The sequence below is a fragment of the Rhinatrema bivittatum genome, chromosome 1 (genome assembly GCF_901001135.1).
Source record: "Rhinatrema bivittatum chromosome 1, aRhiBiv1.1, whole genome shotgun sequence".
NCBI classification, from domain to species: domain Eukaryota; kingdom Metazoa; phylum Chordata; class Amphibia; order Gymnophiona; family Rhinatrematidae; genus Rhinatrema; species Rhinatrema bivittatum.
The window spans coordinates 165,679,278-165,700,794 of NC_042615.1; the positions used below are offsets into that span (position 1 = coordinate 165,679,278).

The 21,517-nt window shown below is 41.1% G+C and overlaps 1 protein-coding gene across 4 annotated transcripts in view; it reads left to right on the forward strand.

Moving 5' to 3' along the window:
• The first annotated feature begins 1,003 nt into the window (after positions 1-1,003).
• The window catches only part of ARAP2 (ArfGAP with RhoGAP domain, ankyrin repeat and PH domain 2), a 619,943-nt gene continuing 599,429 nt past the window's right edge, over positions 1,004-21,517 (forward strand). For all 4 annotated transcript variants that reach the window (XM_029589653.1, XM_029589667.1, XM_029589686.1 and 1 more), the window contains exon 1: positions 1,004-1,218. The gene's annotated coding sequence lies outside the window, so the exon portion shown is untranslated. The remainder of the gene's footprint in view (positions 1,219-21,517) is intronic.

Sequence of the window (21,517 nt, forward strand, 5' to 3'; positions counted from 1 at the left end):
TGTACTTATAATTAGGTTTTAAAATTGCACAATTGATGAGTTGGCGTAAATCTCTTATGTAATAACAATTTGTGCACATTCCTCTTGGCTCTGCCATGGAACTCCCCTAGACTTCCTCGTTTTTATGCAGGTAAAGTTTGAAAATTCACCCCTAAATGCACATTACTCAGGGAGTTCTCTTCTACCTACCTAGGACTCAGTCTTTTTAGGATTTAAACCTAACTTGTTTGCTTTTTCAGGCAGTGACTCACAGCTTGCAAACTCTTATTCAGAATTACCATGCTGTCCCCTCTTAAGTCTAGTTAAGTGTCTTTTACTTATAGTTCTCTTTCAAAATAAAACTAAGGCAAAAATTGCTGAACACAAATTAAATACAATTAAATGATAACTAATGTGTCTGAATATATGAAAATGAATAGAGTGCCTTTAAACAAAAATAAACATGCTTAAAATGGTCTGCATGGAGGAAGCATACAAGCACTCTGCAGGTAATGCTGGAACATGAAATGTCTGCCCTGCAGCAGGAAAGGTTCATCTATTTACCGTAAATCTAAGTTACTCTGCAGAGGAGGTGAGAACAAAGCAAAAAAAAAAACATGAAATGGGACTATGCTGCATCTAAAGGTAGTGCTGTGGCTTTCCTAGACTAGCAATTACAGTAGCTGATGATGAGGTTGTCAATTAGAACTGAAAAAAAAAAAAGAAGAAGAAACCTGAGTTAAAGTTAAAGGTGGTAAAACAAAAGTGAAAACATTTTCCAGAGATTCTATCATAATCTTTGCCTATATCGAATGAAAAAAAAAAAGAATTAAAAAAAAGATAAGGAAGTAATTCAGAAGAACAATCTTCCTCGTTAAGGCAATTATCAGCAGTTACCTTCTTTTTTTTTTCTTCTTTTCATTGAAATGAGTCGTCATGCGTTCTGTGGGTGGTGCCCTGCCTGAAGCATCGAGTAAATCAACTCCTTTAAGTGTGTGGGCGGAAAGTGAAGTCAGAGAAGCAAGGACTAGCAACAGTAGGAGAGAGTGTGAGAGCGAAAGAGCTTATTTGCGCAGTTCCTGGGATATTAAAATGAAAAAAATGAAACATTCCTCCTAAGTTTACTCCAAAAATTCCGGAGTGCAAGATAGCTTTTGTAAGGATTTTTTTTGGAGAGAGAGAGACCACTGAGGAATTAGTAGAAGACGAGTGTTCCCTACCTCGCGACTCTGCTTTCAGGTAGGAGGGTCTGACCTGGGGAAAAAGGGAGAAAAGGAAGAAGAAGGTGTAATACTATTCTTAGTAGGTGGACTTCAAGAGTGAAGTTTTTGACCTTAGCGGAAAGCGAGAAACTGAAATAGAACAGCGAAACTGTACAGTCGTGTGCTCAACTTTTGCATATATGTGATTTCAGAAATAGTGCTCCTAGGTCGTCTCTTCCTGGTGTGTTGAAAAGTGCAATCAGGAATGATTTCTTGAGTAACTTACATAAAGGTGACCGGATAGGCAGTCTGGGTTTTATTGCACATACGGGTGTGTGGTCCTGTTGCTCTTAGAGAAAACTAAACTACAACTCTCTGGCTACAATGTGGAGTAGAGCCACTACTGACTGCAGCTGTCCCCTGTAACAGAGAGCATCTTGCCCCCTAACATCAACAGCACTAATGCAAACATGAAATTTTGAGGAAATCATAAAAGCTGTTAATAGATGTCAGTGTCCTCTGATTTTGTGTTTCATTTAGTTCAATTTAGTTCTCTTTCTTGTGATCAACTCGTTATTTTGAAGGGGTGTTTGGAGCATTCATAATGCATGCAGTCACGTTTAAGATGTGTCTGAATGCTTCTGTTACTCGTTAGTTCTGTCCATGAAGGAGTTGGTTGGTGCACAGTTGAGTGAGAATGGTCCTACCAGTACAGTCCATATTGGAAGCCAACAGCACTGCAAAGTATAAGTCTGTGGAACTGTATTCACAGTAATTAAATCAAATTACTGAAACACCCCCCCAACCCAATTCCTCCAGGCTTTCACAAAGGCAAACATCACCATAAAGCATTCGAAGCTCCCCTGTATCTTAGGGCTTCCCCCCACCAATCAAATGTTATTCACATGTATTCTCCAGACTCTTTGTTTACTGTTTTATCCATTTGCAATATTAAAGCTATTGAATAATTTCCTTTCACTATACTGATGTCCACAGACAAAAGAGCTTTTGAAAATTTGGAGAACAGTAGCTTATTTAGGCAGGGAAAACAATTGCCTTAATTGAATTCTTTGATCCCAAGTTAGAAAAATGAGCAGGCCTTACCAAGCAATTAAATTGCACCAGCATAAAACATGTTTTCTACTCTTTTGTCTCTTGTTTGTATCATTCATGGCAGTGACTGAGCTTAGTTAGATATTTGGGTATAGGTAATGTTGTTAAATAGTATCTCAGGAACCTGTGCTGCCAAAAGAATAACATGCAGTATGTCTCAGGAATAATCCACTTTGTAACATTTGTTTTAGGATTTGTAGGTCGTACCTGCTCAATTTACTATTTAAAAATAATTCTGATCTTGGGGGTACATTTCAAAATGATTTATGCATATAAACCTTGGTTTCTATGCTCAAATCAGGTTTTGAAATTAAATCAGAGACCTGTGCGCATAAAAGTACTGGAATGTATGTAACTCAGTTTTGCACTTAACTGTATGTGCACTGAGCAGAGGCATTGCAGGAGGTGGAGTAAGGGTAGAGTTGGCACGTATGCATACAGATGTTAATTTTCAAAAGGATTTACATGTATAAAACTGGGCTTTACATGTGTAAATGCACTTTACCCTTGTAAATGGGCTTTTGAAAATTGCTACAATAGTATGTTACATTTACACGTGTAACTCCTTTAAAAAATTATCTCCCCTTGTTTTTATTTGAAAAACTTGTTCTGTGTAAGCTACCATGCACAAGTTATGCCATGCTTGGAGTAGGTATAACTTTTGCGGAAAGCAATTCACGCATGTCCTCTTTGAAAATGTTTGGTAAATCTTTGGCATGTACAATGTGCATGCAGACTTTACAGCTATGAAAGCTATTTGGAAATTACTCTTTTGATAACAGAATTATAAAAATCATAGCAGGACTGCTCAGGAGCTGGAATCATTAGGCAAGGAGAAGCCCTTGGGGCTCTGATGGGGCTTCAAACAATATGGTCTCAGCCCAGTTACAAAGATAATTGCTGTTTCGGAGCAATTCTGAGTAGCCTGCACAGTTGTGAAGGGCTTTTTTTCAAGTGTACTGTGTTGCTCATTTTCAAAAGGAAATTCCTCGTGTACTTTCCCTTACAAACACAAGAGTGAATTTTATGTTAAATCTGTTTTTATTATATATCATACAACAATGAACAGAGGGATGGGGGGATGTAGGGTTATGGAAGGAGGGGTAAAAAATAGATTTGACAAAAAAAGGGGTGGGATGTGGGCATGGTCTGGGCGGGCAGGGCAATGGCGAGCTACGACTCCACCCATGAAGTCACTTACGCGCTCTAGCGTGAGCCGGGATCCCTCAAACAAGTAACTTGCTTCTACTATGGACAGCGTATAAGTAGTGAAATTAAAAACAGAAGGGTAGTCAGCAGGGTTTTAGGGGTTGGGGCTAGTAGGGTAAAAGGGAGGCAAGATAGGAAGGGTTTAGGAAGTCTGTTCCTTTACTGGGAGGAAACTGGGAAATAGGCCTATTGTGCTGCCGCATGTACCTACTAAAACGCCATCCCCCCCTTATGCACTTGAGATGGGATGCGCGCATTGATTATAAAATCGTGCGCACATGTATGCGCGGCTGGCCGATTTTGTAACTTGCGCGCATAAACGTGCGCATGTTATAAAATTGGCGCGTCCATGTGCGTGTGCCGGCAAATGCACCCAAATTTGCACCCGCGCATGGCTCTTAAAATCTACCTTTTAGCTAGTGTAAAATATGTGCACTAAAAGCACCCTTGTACTTTCTACCTACTACTTGTGTGGGTGGCAGAATGGGGTAAAATAGCATGAATACTTCAGAAAATGTCATGTTTAAGTGCTACTTAACTCCCTTGACCTAGTAAACACACAAAAAAAAATCATTCTTTTTTTATTGTGACTAAGAGCACGAGTTGCAATCCCTAGCCATACTATTTAGCTGCTCTGAGACAAATTTTCAGGGATGCAAGTTTATCCAAGTGAATGACTGAAATTGCCCTGTTTGAGGCTCATATAATAAAAGTGTGTCATTTTCCATGCACTATTGGGAATTTTGCATGCAATTTTTCTACCTATGCAAATAAGCTGTACAGAAAAAAAAATGCATGTGAAGTTTTTTTGGAAAAAAAAAGATATCTACATCTCAGTGAGAGAGGCCCAAGGTGAAAACATTTACAGGGGGCGCAATCTTAGTAAATTGGTCTGGAAAGCCATTTTGTGCCACATTCATAGTTAATCAGCGATGGAAGTTAGCGCACACTAACTCCTGAGAGTGCTCGCTAACCCGAAAAATGAAATTTTACGAAATTTTGGAAAAATTTAATTTGTTTTTCAGTTTGTTTTTTCAGGAAAAACGAATGCACATCTCTACTACAAATAACACACACTGTCTTGGGATTTATCACATAAAGCACCATTTGCAGATTTTTCTACACCTTAGTATATAGAACTCCTAGCGGCAGCAGGGGAAGGTGAGCAAAGTGAGTAACGCAGACAGGTGTTGCATAGAGTGCTGCTGGAGATCCCACTTAGGTATTACAATGTCTCTTCTGAGACTCGCAGACCCTAAAGTTGAACAGGGAAGGCATTAGAAAACTGCTGCCATATACATTACTATCAATGGAATACCCTCATTTGCTGCATCACACAAATACAATTTTGTCCATAGTTGTGTACCATATTGAGGGAAGCAGTAACCTGTCACTGAAATGGCAGTGGGTAACCAGCATGTGGCACTTAGGAACCACCAACAACATTTTAATTGGTAGAGTCCTCTACCTTTTCAGCAATTTTCAATGTATGGCTGAACAATAAAATGATGCTGTCTGCTCTGGATGAAGGCATACTATAGTCACTGCAGCATATTCTCCAAGCAGAGGTAATCATTTTTAGTCACCAGATCATGGAGGAAGATGCCAGAAGACCTGCTCTTGGCTGCTGGGTCTAGCTTAGGCCTGGGCCTTGGTACTGGGTCCAAGCATAGGCCTGGATCTCGGCTTCAGGAACCAGACTTGGCTGGGCCCCAGCATCATACCTGGCCTGGGCCTGAATCTAGGTTTTGCCAATGGGACTTGGCCATGGCCAGACCCTGGCATCAGGTTCAGGCCTAGGCCCGAGTCTTGGTAACAGGACCTGGCCTCAGCCAGATCCCGGTGTTGGGCCTGGACCTAGGCTTAGTTCTAGGTCTGGTGACTAGGACTTATCCTTGACCAAGCCTTAGCATCAGGCTTAGGCCTAGGAAAAGGCCCATGATGGTGAACAGGACTCAGCCTCTGCCAAGCCCTGGTATCAAAGCAAGAATTAGAATGGGCCTTGGCAACAGGACCCATCTTTGGGCCACACCCGGCATTAGGCCTAGGCTTAGACTCAGGTTCAGGCCTTGATTTCAGGACTCAGCTTCAGCTGAGTCCCTGTGTCAGACCTGGAAATAGACTTCAGGCCTAGACTTGGGCTTCAGCAACTGATGACCCAGCCTCAGGCATTGGGACCCAGCCAGGCACTGAACCCCAGCATTGGACCTATGACTAGTCTCAGGCCCAGGCCTCAGCTATGACTCCCAGCTTCAGACCTGGTTTTAGGCCCAGGCCTAGACCTCTGCAATGGGTCTCGGGTGCCAGGGATGGGACTTGACTGAGTCCAGATCCTGCCAGGAGGTTAATGTTTTGAGGGAGAACAAATACAAAAACAGCCGAAAGTTTGTGGTATTTTTGTCTGAGGCCAAATTTATGTTCGTATAATTCATACAAAATGAAAATGGCCTCATTCATTGCAAATGTACATCCCTACTGCTTAGGGATCAGAAGAAAAGGGATGAGGTTAAAGAGGAGGAAATCAAGTTAGGAGAGTAAAGTGCCTAAAACAGTTTGTAATTGGATTCTAGCCCTTCATATTTTGGCAAGCTTGCAGAAAGAAAGCTGGAGTTTGTTATTCAGACATAAATATTAACTAAGACCTATAGGCAATATGGTAGATGTACATAGCTAAATTATAATGAAAATGTTGGAAAGAAATTGGGGACAATTAGATCAACAGATTAAGGATTTTAAGATATTAATTTATGGTTAAGTGAAATCACCCTTCATAGGCCCCTGTATTTTGCCTGTGCTCATGTATGAGTAGCCTCTCACAGGACCATCATCTATATATACTGTTTCTGGAAGCAATTTTAATGAGCAGAAAGGGGCACCACCACTACTGCACAGAAACCTAGCCAGAAGAGTTGAGAGTCTATTTTCCAACATTTAGGAGCAGGACATTGTATAAACAGGTTCAGAGACACTTTTACCACTGTTGGGCCGACCTCCCAGCAACCTTATCCTAAAAGAGAGGAGATGATCTTAGCAGAGTGCAGCACTGAATTCCAATCCCCAAGGGCAACACCCTTTTTGAGAGATACTCAACAGTGACAGTTTTAGGATTTTGCTGACCTTAGGCCCTGTTTGTGATGTGTACTCCCATGCCCTCACCGCTGTCAACAGAGCAGAAGGTACAAACCACAGCCTTCTTTGCTCTGCTCTATCTGTTGTAGACTCAATGTCTTTCTTCATATTCCTGAATGACAGGAAGAGAGGGTCTGGCTTACGGAGTAGAGTGGCTTTTCTTTTCTGCTTGCTCTTTCCCTTCCAGCTTCACCCCTCCACTCCTGTTCTCTGTACTAGGAAGAGAGGGGCTGGAGAAGGAATCACAAAACTGGGTAAGATTCAGCACAGCTAGAAAGCAGCAAATCTTCAGCTAATCTATTGCCCCTTCAGATTTTTGTAGCCCTAGGCACAAGCCTTATGTGTCTACTGGCAAATTCAGGCCTGCAGTTAGTATGATGAGGGCTTTTATTTAGGATACATTAATGGCAAAGTTGGACATCAAGGCAGTGTTTAAGCTTTGATCCATCCACCCAGAGTTTTTTTTTTACTGTTGGTCTTCAAATTTGACAACTAATATTACCATAGTTTAACAAATGCATGCCTGTGGGTTGCTCCACAACATGTACTTATTTTGAGTCCTTTAATACATATTCACTGGATGGTAAAGCTGTGAACATATAGCATTAGAATTCTACATTATCTGCATGATTTCTTATTCATTGGCCTGGAGGATTCTCAAACGTGCACAGACCTGTTAACTATATTCAAGTCAGTAACACAGGATTTTGATCTCTCTCTGAAGATAACATGAAGAGTTTGTATCAAGCAATAATATTCGTACAATGTGATCTCAGTTGTAAACTTATGCATTCTAGACTACAAGAAATAAAGTTGTGCGTTTAGTTTGTGACTAGAATTCAAACAAGGTTATTTATGAGACAGCTTCAATCCCTTATTAGCAAGTTTTTCTTCTGTTACAGTGTATTTCCAATGGGGTGAGTCTGCATTAAAGGGATAGCTACTGCTTTTGTAGAGATCAGAACAAAGATAGCATTCTATTAGATCATCCAAGCAGGCAAAGAAAGAATTTATATGGTGCCATATTCTATTTATTTATTTTAAAAACTTTATATCCCATCTAGCAATCAATTCTAGGTAGGTAACAATAAAACATTCATAAAATTCACAAAAACATTATAAACACTAAAATAACTCACAATTGCCATGAAGCAAGAGAAGAGCACAAACAGGGCAAAGACAAATACATTGGAAAGGTTGTTTTCGGCTGTACCTTTAAACAAAAGGAAAGAATGTATCCCTCATAGCTCAGCCTGACCTTTTTACCAAACCTGAAAAATAAGAAAATGATCAATGAAACCTCAAGAAATTAGACTCCAAGAGCTAAGTGCAACCAATTATTCGGGACTGCACATAGCATGTACCAATCAAATATTGATTAAGGAGAAAACACTTGAGCAAAGAGAGATGCCTTAAGTAATTTTTGGAAGCTTGTCATGCATATCTCAGCTTTTGAGCTATTCTGGCAAAGTGTTCCACCATAATGGGCCCACGACCCCAAGTATTCGTTCCCTGGATTCCTCTAATCTCACCTGCCTAAAGGATGGAGCATCAGGGAGGCTCAGAAAGAAGGATTACAGAATATGAGATGGACAATATATTTTTAAAACTGAATTAAGACATCTAGGTGCAAGGCCATTAATGGCTTTAAAAACAATTATAAAAATTGTAAATGTCAATCTCCATACAACCGGAAGCCAATGAAGACCTGCTAGAACTGTGATAGTGTGTTCATGAATGTGGGTTTCAGTAACCAGGTGGGCTACAGGATTTTGGGCTAACTGAAGGCCCCTAAGGTAAATGAGGGAGGCCTAAATACAAAGCTTTACATTAGTCAAGCAGCACTATCACTAACGCATGAATAAATGTGCAAAAATCATTAACCAACAGAATAGGTTCTAAGCTTCATTTACAACTGTTTTTATATGAGGTCATAGAGATAGAGCAGAGTCCAGTTGAATATTGAGATTGTGTACTTAGCTAAAAAGGAGTATCTGTAAATCATTAAACAAAAAAAAAGAAAAGAAAAAGGAGAAAGATCAGCAGGAGTAAGCAAGCAAGCAAGATCAATGCAAGCTTCATATGAGACAACCAGCCTTTAATTTCAGATAAGCAAGGAGATATTCGAGTAAGAGTATTTTGAATTGAGGAAGAAAAAAAGTAAGAAAAAACTGGATGTCGTCCAATTATAGTTTGTTCCTCGCCCCCCCCCCCCCCCCCCCAAGGTTCATCAATAGTTGACATAAAGAAAATATATAAATATTGAAGAGAGTGCTGGACAACAAGGAACCCTGAGGCACACTTGTACTTAGAGACCTCACAGAACAGCTTTCCTTCCCCAAACATGCCCTTTTTGCACGATCATACAAATACCATCTGGCAGGAACTGGTGGTGTGTTTAATACAGATTTGAATCAAGTCCTACATAGGGTGAATTTTGGGGTTTATTTCAAGCGTGCTTGGTGTGCCGAGTAGTGGCCTGATGACTGGCATAAGAGGATTATAATATTTCTCAAGCCTGATGAGGAATATTACATACCACAAACTCTTTCCAATTGTGGTAGTGCTGGTAATCTGTGTGAATAAGCTAAAGAACAGAAAAACATATATTTTGCTTTGATAATGAGGACACCATAAAAGCCATCAACAGGCAGACAACCAGATACCCAATATTGGAAGACCTCTTGCATGAGCTATTTTTTTTCTAACTGTCCGTTTTTTCTTTCTCCATTGTACTTCCAGTTCAGTCAAAACCAAGGCTAGGATCTTGTGCCATGAACCTTCCTTTGCAATAACGCAGGGACTTTTTCACCTATTTTATATCACTCCATCCAACATACCTAGTCTTGCTATTTTAGCCATAAGTCTTGGTTGAAGGCCATGCACCAAGTCTTCTTCTTTCCCTGAAATCATGGACCCTGTATCTGGACAATAGGTATCACCCTTAAGCAATGACCATGACGTCCAACCCTGGGGGTGGGGGGTGGAGGGGGTGGCTATAAAAGCTGACTCCACAGAGTTTTCCAGCCCCTGCTGAGTTAATGATGGAAGACCTGACTCGAGGTTTTGAATCTGGGAGCCTGCAGTTGAAGAGAAAAATCAGGGCCACACACTGTCCCAGTATACTTAGCAGAGCTATGTCTTTTCCTGCTTGGGTAGGAGAATAATATCTTTGATAACTATTGAAACTGTAGTGTTTTATTATATGTGTTAGAATTGTAAGTCACCTTGTAAATTGTTAGGAAAGACAAGATGTTGTATAATACAAGATGTTGTATAATACATAAAATACTATACCCTTCACAGTACGGTTTCCGGAAATCCTCCAGTACAGAAACCCTTCTCATCACCCTATCAGACCACATCCTCATGGGTCTTGACAAAGGGCTTTCATACTTACTGGTCCTCCTAGATATCTCAGCGGCTTTCGATACGGTAAACCATGCCATCCTGCTAAACTGTCTATCAGACATTGGAATCACCGGACTAGCCCTCAGATGGTTCAACTCTTTCCTCAACAATAGAAGCTACAAGGTTAGAGTCAACAACAAAGAATCACCAAGTTATAAATCAACGCTAGGCGTCCCACAAGGCTCTTCTTTATCTCCGACCCTCTTCAATATCTACTTACTGCCCCTCTGCCATCTGCTCACAAATCTAAAATTAACACACTACCTCTATGCAGATGATGTTCAGATCTTAATCCCCATAAAAGAATCCCTGCCAAAAATGCTTGACTACTGGGAAAATTGCCTGAAGTCCATAAAAAGCCTCCTCTCCAGCCTGAACCTGGTTCTCAACGCATCCAAGATGGAAATCCTTCTTATCTCCCCTGAACACTCGACCAACACCGATCTTACAGCTCTTGACCCACAGATTTCTCAAACTAGAGATTTAGGAGTTATACTAGACAATCATCTGAATTTAAAGAAATCAATCAACAATATCACCAAGGACTGTTTCTATAAGCTTCAAGTTCTAAAAAGAATCAAACCCCTTTTCCACTTCCAGGACTTCAGAACCATCCTTCAATCTACGTTATTCTCGAAAACTGACTACTGTAATGCTTTACTCCTGGGGCTCCCCATCTCAGCTACAAAACCTCTACAAATGCTCCAGAACGCAGCAGCCAGAATCTTAACCAACACCAACCGACGTGCTCACATCACCCCCATCCTCTGAAACCTACACTGGCTGCCAATAAAATACAGAATTCTACATAAAGCACTCACTATAATCCACAAAACCATCCACAAACAGCTCACACTAGACCTTCAGACCCCTTTCAAACTCCACTCTTCGGAAGGACCCAGCAGAGAAGCATATAAAGGAACCCTACAAGATCCACCCGTCTAACATCCACCAAAGAACGTTCCTTCTCCACAGCAGGCCCAGTCCTTTGGAACAAACTGCCGACTGACCTAAGACTGGAACCCTGCCTTCTTACCTTTCGAAGAAAACTTAAGACGTGGCTTTTCCTCCAAGCCTTCCCCTAACTAAAAAATGTCACTTCTGACTCAGCCCAAGGAATGGGACGTTTACTAATCCCATAACCCGTCATATATTATTTACATGTAATTACATTTCCTTTCTGTCTACTTCCTGGCTACTATAGCCCCCAAGTTCTATCCCCCCGTTATATGTAAATTTGCTTCGACTTTCTTGTTTGGTTACACTTGTTAATCCCCAAGTTCCATGTAAACCGGCCTGATATGAATCCCTTTCATGAAGTCCGGTATAGAAATATGTTAAATAAATAAATAATATAAAATCCATAAATAGATTCTTTTCAGGTTGTTGGCTTCAGAAGTAGAATGTAGATCCATATGATGTCAGACTATATGGAGCATTGGCTAAAGGACTTAAAAATGTTCCTTGGCAATTTCTTAAATCTCAAAACATGGCAGACCTACAAAGAGGTTGAAGGTGCTTTAAAACATTTATGCTGCTTTCAAGCCAGTTCAAGTCTAGTCAGTTATTAGTGGGCATGGTAGTTCACATAAGGAATTTTAATTTATTTGTTTAAACAAATTATATTCCACCTATAATAGACCAGCCATTCTAGGTGGATTACATAAACATCTAGACCACTCAATGAATTCTGTGAAGATAAGCCCTATGAGCATTTCACAGTGTGGCATTTTGGTTAGGAGTTAAAGAAAGTAGGAATGTGTTTCCTGAGTTTGTTTCCCTACTTGGTTATTAGCTTTTACATTCTAGGCCAATATCCTAGTTGGAAGGGCACCAATGCCTTCCTTGGTGCTAGTTCTAATTCTTGGTTAAGAATTTTGGAGTTTTTTGCCATTTATGAGGTGTCCTTCTTGTGAGAGTCCTAGTACCCTTGGCGGGCAAACTTTGGAGTATCTGCCAGTTAGGTTAGATCAGAGGGTAGGGTTTCCAATGCTATCTAGCACTCATAGAGGGGACTGGACCAGGGATGACCTTCTGTAGGAGGATTCTTTATTTTTTTGCCAATTTTGAGAAGATTTTCTCTGAGTTCCCAGGAGGAAATTGGTGGCTACCTTTTCTTCCTGAAGAAAGGATATAGAGATGCTGTTTACTTTTCTTCTAAAGAATTCTGCCAGTAAAGATTTCATTTTGGCCACTCACTCCGAGTTTACAGTGTACAAACCTGTTAAAGAACAGGGACCATTTCGCCTGTCTATGGTTGAGGCGCTGGGCATGGCAAAGATATTCTAGGTTTCTATGATCTGTAAAAACCATGATTTGATGTTGAGTGCCTTCAAGCCAGGGATGCCACTCCTCGAACGCCATCTTTATTGCCAGTAGCTCTTTATCTCCAATGCCGTAATTTCTTTCTGCCGGCGTGAAGCGTCTGGAGAAAAAGGAACATGGACGTAGGATCTTGGAGTCACTGGTCTGACTTAGCACAGCCCCTACGCCAACATCTGAGGCATCAACCTCCACGATGAAAGGGCGTGCAGGATCCAGATTTATTTATTTATTTATTTATTTATTTATTTATTTATTTATTTAATACATTTATATACTGTTTCACCAAGTACAAGAGATGACCGAAGCGGTTTACAATATTTTCAAAGAAAATTAAAAAACGTAAATTTTATAGAAATAAAATTAAAACACAAATGAGATAAAACTAAAAAAACAAAAGCAAAATTACATTAAAACATCATGATCAATATCCAACAAAAATAAAAATAAGAAATAGGAGTAACTTTAACATTAAATTATAAATAATTAAAACAAAACAATTTACATAGCTTATTTGATTATAATTCAACAGCTAAGCGACTAACCTATCCAAGGTCTAAACAGTATCTAGATTACTGAAAGCTTCATTGAAAAAATGACTTTTTAGGGCTTTTTAAAATTCTTTTTTATTGTAAATTTGCCTAAAGGGGTCTGGCAAGGCGTTCCACAGTATAGGTCCCGCAACTGAGAATGCTCTTTGTCTGGTGACGTTTAAGATGGCCTTTTTTACTGAAGGGACTTCCAGAAGATTTTTTCCTTTTGATCTAAGATCCCTAGAATGTTTATAAATTCTAAGTTCAGAACAAAGCCAAGTAGAATCCATATTGTTTAGTAGGGATGTGAATCGTTTTTTGATGATTTAAAATATCGTCCGATATATTTTAAATCGTCAAAAAATCGTTAGGGCCACGATACAATACCAATTCCCCCGATTTATCGTTAAAAAATCGTAAATTGGGGGAAGTGGGAGGGCAGGAAAACCGGCACACTAAAACCCCCTAAAACCCACCCCCGACCCTTTAAATTAAATCCCCCACCCTCCTGAACCCCCCCCCCCAATGCTTTAAATTACCTGGGGATCCGGCGGTGGTCCAGAACGGCGGCGGTCCGGAACCCCCGCTGAACGACCTCCTGCAGTCGATCTCCTACCGGTGCCATTTTCCGTACGAAAACGATTCGCGGCAAGAAATCGCTCCCGGAACCCCGCTGGACTCCCAGGAAACTTTTGGCCAGCTTGGGGGGGCCTCCTGACCCCCACAAGACTTGCCAAAAGTCCAGCGGGGGTCCGGAATGACCTCCTCCGTCGAATCATTTTTGTCTATGGCCGCCGCCATTTTGCGGCGGCCATTTTGAAAAATGGCGCCGGCTGAAGACAACACGATTCTATTGAGGGGGCCGTTCCGGACCGCCGTCGTTCTGGACCACCGCCGGATCCCCAGGTAATTTAAAGCATTTGGGGGGGGGGTTTGGGAGGGTGGGGGATTTAATTTAAAGGGTCGGGGTGGGTTTTAGGGGGGTTTAGTGTGCCGGCTCACGATTTTAACGATTTTTCACGATAGTTTACACACCCAAACGGCAACAATACGATTCCCTCCCCCTCCCAGCCGAAATCGATCGTTAAGACGATCAAGGACACGATTCACATCTCTATTGTTTAGTAATGAGTGAATAAGATTGAGAATCTTATATTTTATTCGGTACTTCACCGGCAACCAATGTAGTTTCTGTAAAACTGGGGAAATGTGTTGCCTCATCGGGGTAGCTGTAAGTAGTCTCGCTGCAGAAATTTGAATAATTTGAAGTGGTTTAATGGTGGATTCGGGTAAGCCTAGATTTAGACCATTGCAGTAGTCTATACCGGAAAGAATTAAAGCTTGCAAGACTGATCTAAAATCATTAAAGAATAATAAAGGTCTTAATCTTTTTACCACATGTAATTTAAAAAATGAATTTTTCACAACCTTAGAAATGTGTTGTGAAAGTGATAAGTTTGAATCGATCCAAACTCCCAAGTTCTGGGCGATTTTGGTAATTTGGATGGTATCTTTTCCCAGCATAATATTTGCAGGAGGAGCATTATTAGAATTTGATATAAAGCTCAGTAGTAGAATTTCTGTTTTCTTTTTGTTTAATTTTAAACGGTTATGAGCCATCCATTTTTCGATGGTACTTATATATAACTACACCATTGCCAATGTTTCTGTCCAAGAAGATTTATACGGTACAAAGAGTTGAATGTCATCAGCATAGATCTTATACTGTACATTCAATGATGAAAGAATATGACACAAGGGAAGCAGGTAGATATTGAACAATATTGGTGATAACGATGAACCCTGAGGTACACCTGTAGAATGGGAGTAATGGTAAGAAGAATGAGAACCTATATTAATTTGACAATGACGGTGTTCAAGAAAGCTTTTAAACCAATTCAGTACTGTGGAACGAAGTCCTATATAATGTAAAATGGATAGATGGTGGAGACATGGCTTAGTAGAGAAAGCATCCTTCAGCTTTTGAAATGCGGTGACAGCCTCTATAGAACAATTGGCAACATTGGCACCTTTCTTTGTCAGAGCTGTTAATGGCACAGTTAGTGAGGAGTAATTCTTAATGAAGGTTCTGTAATAATTAGTGAATCCCAGAAATCGTCTAAGAGCTTTTAGACCAGTAGGTTGAGTCCATTTCTAAATGCTCTCAAGCTTTTGAGGATCTATCTGGAACTCTTTGTTAGATACTAAGAACCCTAAGAAAGGTACAGATTCCTTGAGGAATTCGCATTTGGACAGCTTTGCATATAGACGATTCTCCCGCAGTCTCTGTAATACCTTCTTGACATCCTCCTTGTGGGTATTCAGGTCTTGAGAGAATATCAGGATGTCATCTAGGTATACAACGACACATTGGTAAAGTAGGTCATGCAGGATGTTGTTCATCATGGTTTGGAAGACAGCTGGGGCGTTGCACAAGCCGAAGGGCATCACTAAGTACTCAGTGTCCATCCCTGGTATTAAACGCTGTCTTCCATTCGTTGCCTGAACCAATACGAACAAGGTTGTATGCCTCTTTAAGATCAAGCTTGGAGAATATCTTGGCTCCCTGTAGTCTGTCAAATAGCTCGGAGATGAGTGGTAAGGGATAGCGGTCTTTGACCATGATCTCATTTAGACCACAATAATCAATGCATGGATGTAAGGTTCCGTCCTTCTTCCCCACAAAGAAGAAGCCTGCCCCAGCAGTTGACTTGGATGGCCTTATGAAACCCTTTTGAAGATTTTCTTGGATGTATTCAGACATCGATTTTTCTAGCACAGAGAGGGGGTAGACCCTTCCCTTGGGTGGCTCAGTATTCAGTTTCAAGTTAATAGCACAGTCGTAGGATCTGTGTGGAGATAGTACATTAGTGGCCTCTTTAAAAAATACATCCTGAAAAGTTGTGTATTGAGGCGGCAGCCCAGGCAACAATGGGGTCGTTGGCATGCAGGGTACAGGAGAGACTTTCTTCAGACACTTGCCATGACAATCTGGACCCCAACATGAAAGCTCCAGAGTAGCCCAGTTGAAATGAGGCATGTGCTTTTGCAGCCATTGTAACCCCAGTACGAGGGGGTGCATAGCTTTCTCTAGCACAAAGAAGGAAATGGTCTGTATGAAGAGCGCCTGTCCTTAAACTTACTGGTTCAGTAAGTAGGGTTACTTCACCCGGTAAAGGCTCTCCATGGATAGAGGATAATAGTAGCGGAGATGTCATGGTAGTGGTGGGGATCCGCAGATGTTCCGCTAGTTGTTTTAGTATTAAGTTTCCTCCTGCCCCGGAGTCCACTAGGGCAAGAGTCTGAAATTCAAGTGGTCTGCATATCAAGGAGACTGGAAGAGAGAGTGGAGGAGAGGGTGCAGTTAGAACTAAGAAGAGTCCTCCCACAGGACTTAGGTCTGCTAATTTCCCGGACAGATTGGGCATGTTTGTACAGCATGGCCAGCTTGCCCACAATACATGCAGAAGCCCAATATTTTTCGTGTTCTTCTCTCTTTAGAAGTCAGGTGACTGCGGCCTAGTTGCATTGGTTCTTCTTCGCCAGTAACAGGATTAGACTGAATAGGCTTAGATATGGTCTTGACTCGGATTTCTCCCTGGTTAGGTCTGTTGGAACTCTTGACCTCTTGAACCTTATCCCGAAGTTGGTGATCAATCCTTGTGGCCAACTTCATCAGGTCCTCCAAGGTCTTGGGCATTTCTCGAGCCACCAGTTTGTCTTTTAGCCGTGAGTTCAGGCCTTCAGAGAAGAGTGTCTTCAGGCATCTCAAGTCCCAGTTTAACTCTTAAGCCAAAGTCTTGAATTCTATGGTAAAGTCTGGTAAAGGTTTATTACCTTGCTTCAGATGAACCAATGTAGATCCTGTTGTAGTGTACAGGGCAGGGTCATCAAATACAGATTTGAACAGTTCCAAAAATCCGGTAAGATTCTTCAGGATGGGATCATCGCACTCCCACAGCAAAGAAGTCCAAGCCAGTGCTCTTCCGTCCAGATAAGACAGGATATATATAGTCTTGGCATACGCTGTAGGAAAATGGTTAGGTTGCAGGACAAAATGCATGCAACATTGGTTGATGAATCCCCTACATCTCCAAGCTTCCCCTGAGAAGTGTATAGGAGCGGAGAGGGGTACAATAGTCTTAACCGTCACTTCTGGCAGTGTTTCTTCTTTACCTGTGGTAGTAGAGGCATTCATCTGTGAGTGCAGTAGATTAAAGGCCACAGTCAAGTTATCCAGCGAGTTCTGTTGTTCAGAGATTCACTGGGCCAGGCCTGGAATGGCCTGCAATGTGGTGAGCTGGGCTGAATCCATGGAGTTAGCAATCTGTTATGGTTTTGAGGTGTTTGGATTCTTAAGTGCTGCAGTGATGGTCACTCCCATGGGGAGGAGCCCCACAGGGAACTGCAGTACCAGGCTAGCCTCAGATGCACAAACACAGAGAAGTTTTATTGTACTGTCTGTAGAGTTCACCAGAGGTGGCAGTAGTGAATAGATTCCTGCAGAAACAGTCTGGGGTCCTCGGCTGAGGAGACCCATCCCACAATGGTGGTATAGGGAGCTTCGATGCAGATTTTCAATGAGGAGCTGTAGGTGAAACAGACTGGTAGATGTTAGATTACTCACACTCTTGTAGCTGTAATGGTGGAGTTCCCAGCAGGTAGAAGTATTAATAGCAGGCACCAAGGTAGACAGCTCAGGCCCTTGAGGAGCGAGTACCTGGATATCACATAGGCACCTGGAAAGAAGCATAGGCCCCTGAGGAGCGGGTACCCAAGTTAGTAGAACCCTGGAGGGTAAGGAGAGCTTCCAGCAGCAGCGAGAAGTGGCAGAGCAGCTTAGACCGGACAAATCCAATCCTTGCTAACTCAAAAGTCAGTCAGCAAATGGACAAACTAAATACCCGAATGTTGTGACGTCACTCGAGGGGGACGTCCCTGAGGTTCGCGCCAATGTTGGAATAAAGACACCCTAGGAGACCCTCAGGTGAATTATGGCGGAAAGCCTTGCCATAGCCGTTCCGGGGTCGCCGGAGAATGTGGCAAGCAGATGCAGCGGTTGCTATTTTCCTGAGGCTGGTGGAGAAAGCGAATATGGAGGTGAGGCATGTGGGTCGAAGCCGTCTGACACAGTCGGACACAACAGTCTATCCATAAGGGGGCCCAATTTAGAAACAGTTTAGGCTCCTAACATTTAGAGTTAGGTTCTTAAATTAACCCTTATAAAAATTTACTAGGGTAGAGTCCCTAAATTTAGGGCCCTAGATAGTGCATGGGTACCAGGGTGGAATTAAGGCAGTGAAGTAAAGTTAGGAGCTTAGCACTGATTTTCAGATCTAGGCACCTAATTATGAGCTTAAATCTAGACGAATAAATAGCAGACCCAAATTTAGGGACTTAACATTAGGCCCCTAAATTTATGTGATTTTTCAGCTGAAAATTAGTCACCTAAGGCCTAGATTTATCAAAAAGCAGTAAATATCGCATGCGATATAAAAAGGAGCATTGTAATACCTACAAAATTTGCATTTCCGTACGTGCAAAGTGCTCATTTCACTGGGGGAGGGGGGGGGGTGAAGAGCGAGAGAGCAAGAGATTGCCTATCTTCAAGGGCATTGTAGTAGTTAGCTTTTATTCTACTATAGAAGGCCCACCTAGTAACTCGAAGTGAGGTTTAGGTAGTAGTGTAGGGGTTAGGGGCCACTTTTACATGCGGAGTGAGACATACGAACAGAATAGTACACTCTTGTGAAGATTTGATGTCCTTCGGAGTGAGGAAACTCAAGACAATGATGAGATTTGTACAATGTTCTTTCAACCTAGCTTGATGGACTCTCTACCTGGGTAATATCAAGCTAGGTTGAGAGAACATTATAGAAATCTCATCGTTGTCTCAGTTTAATTCACTCCCAGCTTCTTAAAATTTGTGTTGCTCGCGTATATGTGACTAGTTTTGCACACACAACGCTTTTAAAATCTACCTTTTAATTTATGGGCTCAGGTTTTTTTTTTGTTTTTTTTTTAATATCTGCCCCTATGATTCTACATATCATTTTGTTTTCTGCAGAACTTTTATCCTAATTTATTCAATGCCCTCTTTAATATATAGTGCTACCCCTCCACCAACTTATTATTGCAATATAATTGGTTATCCTCGCTCTATCAGGTCTTTGAGGTGCCAGTTATATCAACCTCTTCATCCTGTACTATGCACCATAACTCCCCCATCTTATTTTTTAGAATTCCAGCATATGTATAGACTTTTCAAAGTATGTTTTTTTGTTTGAATTAAAAACCTGCTTATCAGTTGAGAGGGGCAATTTGAAATTTTTAAACTCTATCTCCACATTGCTTAACAGCATCTGGGTCACTTTTGCATTTATTGCAACATTCTATCAGGAAGCCATACCTTTCCTTTTGTGTTACTAGCCTTCAAAAATACATCATTCCAAACCATGCACTTCTGAGAGACTGTCAGCTTTCCCCCATCATCTAGCTTAAAAGCTGCTCTTTCCTTTTTAAAGTTTAGTGCCAACAATCTGGTTCCAATCTGGTTAATGTAGAAGATAGCCCAGCATCCTGTTTCCAACAGTGGCCAATCCTGGCCATAAGAACCTGGCAAGTACCCAAAAACTAAGTCTATTCCATGTTACCATTGCTAATGGCGGTGGCTATTCTCTAAGTGAACTTGATAGCAGATAATGGATTTCTCCTCCAAGAACTTATCCAATCCTTTTTTAAACACAGCTATACTAACTGCACTAACCACATCCTCTGGCAAAAAATTCGAGTGTTTAATTGTGCGTTGAGTAAAAAAGAACTTTCTCCAATTAGTTTTAAATGTGCCCAATGCTAACTTCATGGAGTGCCCCCTAGTCTTTCTACTATCTGAAAGAGTAAATAACCGATTCACATCTACCCGTTCTAGACCTCTCATGATTTTAAACACCTCTATCATATCCCTCCTCAGTCGTCTCTTCTCCAAGCTGAAAAGTCCTAACCTCTTTAGTCTTTCCTCATAGGGGAACTGTTCTATCCCCTTTATCATTTTGGTTGACCTTCTCTATCTCAACTATATCTTTTTTGAGATGCAGCGACCAGAATTGTACACAGTATTCAAGGTGCGGTCTCACCATGGAGCGATACAGAGGCATTATGACATTTTCCGTTTTATTCACCATTCCCTTTCTAATAATTCCCAACATTTTGTTTGCTTTTTTGACTGCCGCAGCACACTGAACCGACGATTTCAATGTGTTATCTTTATGACACCTAGATCTTTCTTGGGTTGTAGCACCTAATATGGAACCCAACATTGTGTAATTATAGCATGGGTTATTTTTCCCTTTATGCATCACCTTGCACTTATCCACATTAAATTTCATCTGCCATTTGGATGCCCAATTTTCCAGTCTCACAAGGTCTTCCTGCAATTTATCACAATCTGCTTGTGATTTATCTACTCTGAACAATTTTGTGTCATCTGCAAATTTGATTATCTCACTGGTCGTATTTCTTTCCAGATCATTTATAAATATATTGAAAAGTAAGGGTCCCAATACAGATCCCTGAGGCACTCCACTGTCCACTCCCTTCCACTGAGAAAATTGTCCATTTAATCCTACTCTCTGTTTCCTGTCTTTTAGCCAGTTTGCAATCCACGAAAGGACATCGCCACCTATCCCATGACTTTTTACTTTTCCTAGAAGCCTCTCATGAGAAACTTTGTCAAATGCCTTTTGAAAATCCAAGTACACTACATCTACTGCTTCACCTTTATCCACATGTTTATTAACTCCTTCAAAAAAGTGAAGCAGATTTGTGAGGCAAGACTTGCCCTGGGTAAAGCCATGCTGACTTTGTTCCATTAAACCATATTTTTCTATATGTTCTGTGATTTTGATGTTTAGGACACTTTCCACTATTTTTCCTGGCACTGAAGTCAGGCTAACCGGTCGGTCTGTAGTTTCCCGGATCGCCCCTGGAGCCCTTTTTAAATATTGGGGTTACATTTGCTATCCTCCATTCTTCAGGTACAATGGATGATTTTAATGATAGGTTACAAATTTTTACTAATAGGTCTGAAATTTCATTTTTTAGTTCCTTCAGAACTCTGGGGTGTATACCATCTGGTCCAGGTGATTTGCTACTCTTCACTTTGTCAGTCAGGCCTACCACATCTTCTAGGTTCACCATGATTTGATTCAGTCCATCTGAATCATTACCCATGAAAACCTTCTCTATTATGGGTACCTCCCCAACATTCTCTTCAGTAAACACTGAAACAAAGAAATCATTTAATCTTTCCGCGATGGCCTTATCTTCTCTAAGTGCCCCTTTAACCCCTCGATCATCTAACGGTCCAACTGACTCCCTCACAGGCTTTTTGCTTCGGATATATTTTAAAACGTTTTTACTGTGAGTTTTTTTTGCCTCTACAGCCAACTTCTTTCAAATTCTCTCTTAGCCTGTCTTATCAATGTCTTACATTTAACTTGCCAATGTTTATGCTTTATCCTATTTTCTTCTGTTGGATCCTTCTTCCAATTTTTGAATGAAGATCTTTTGGCTAAAATAGCTTCTTTCACCTCCCCTTTTAACCATGCCGGTAATCGTTTT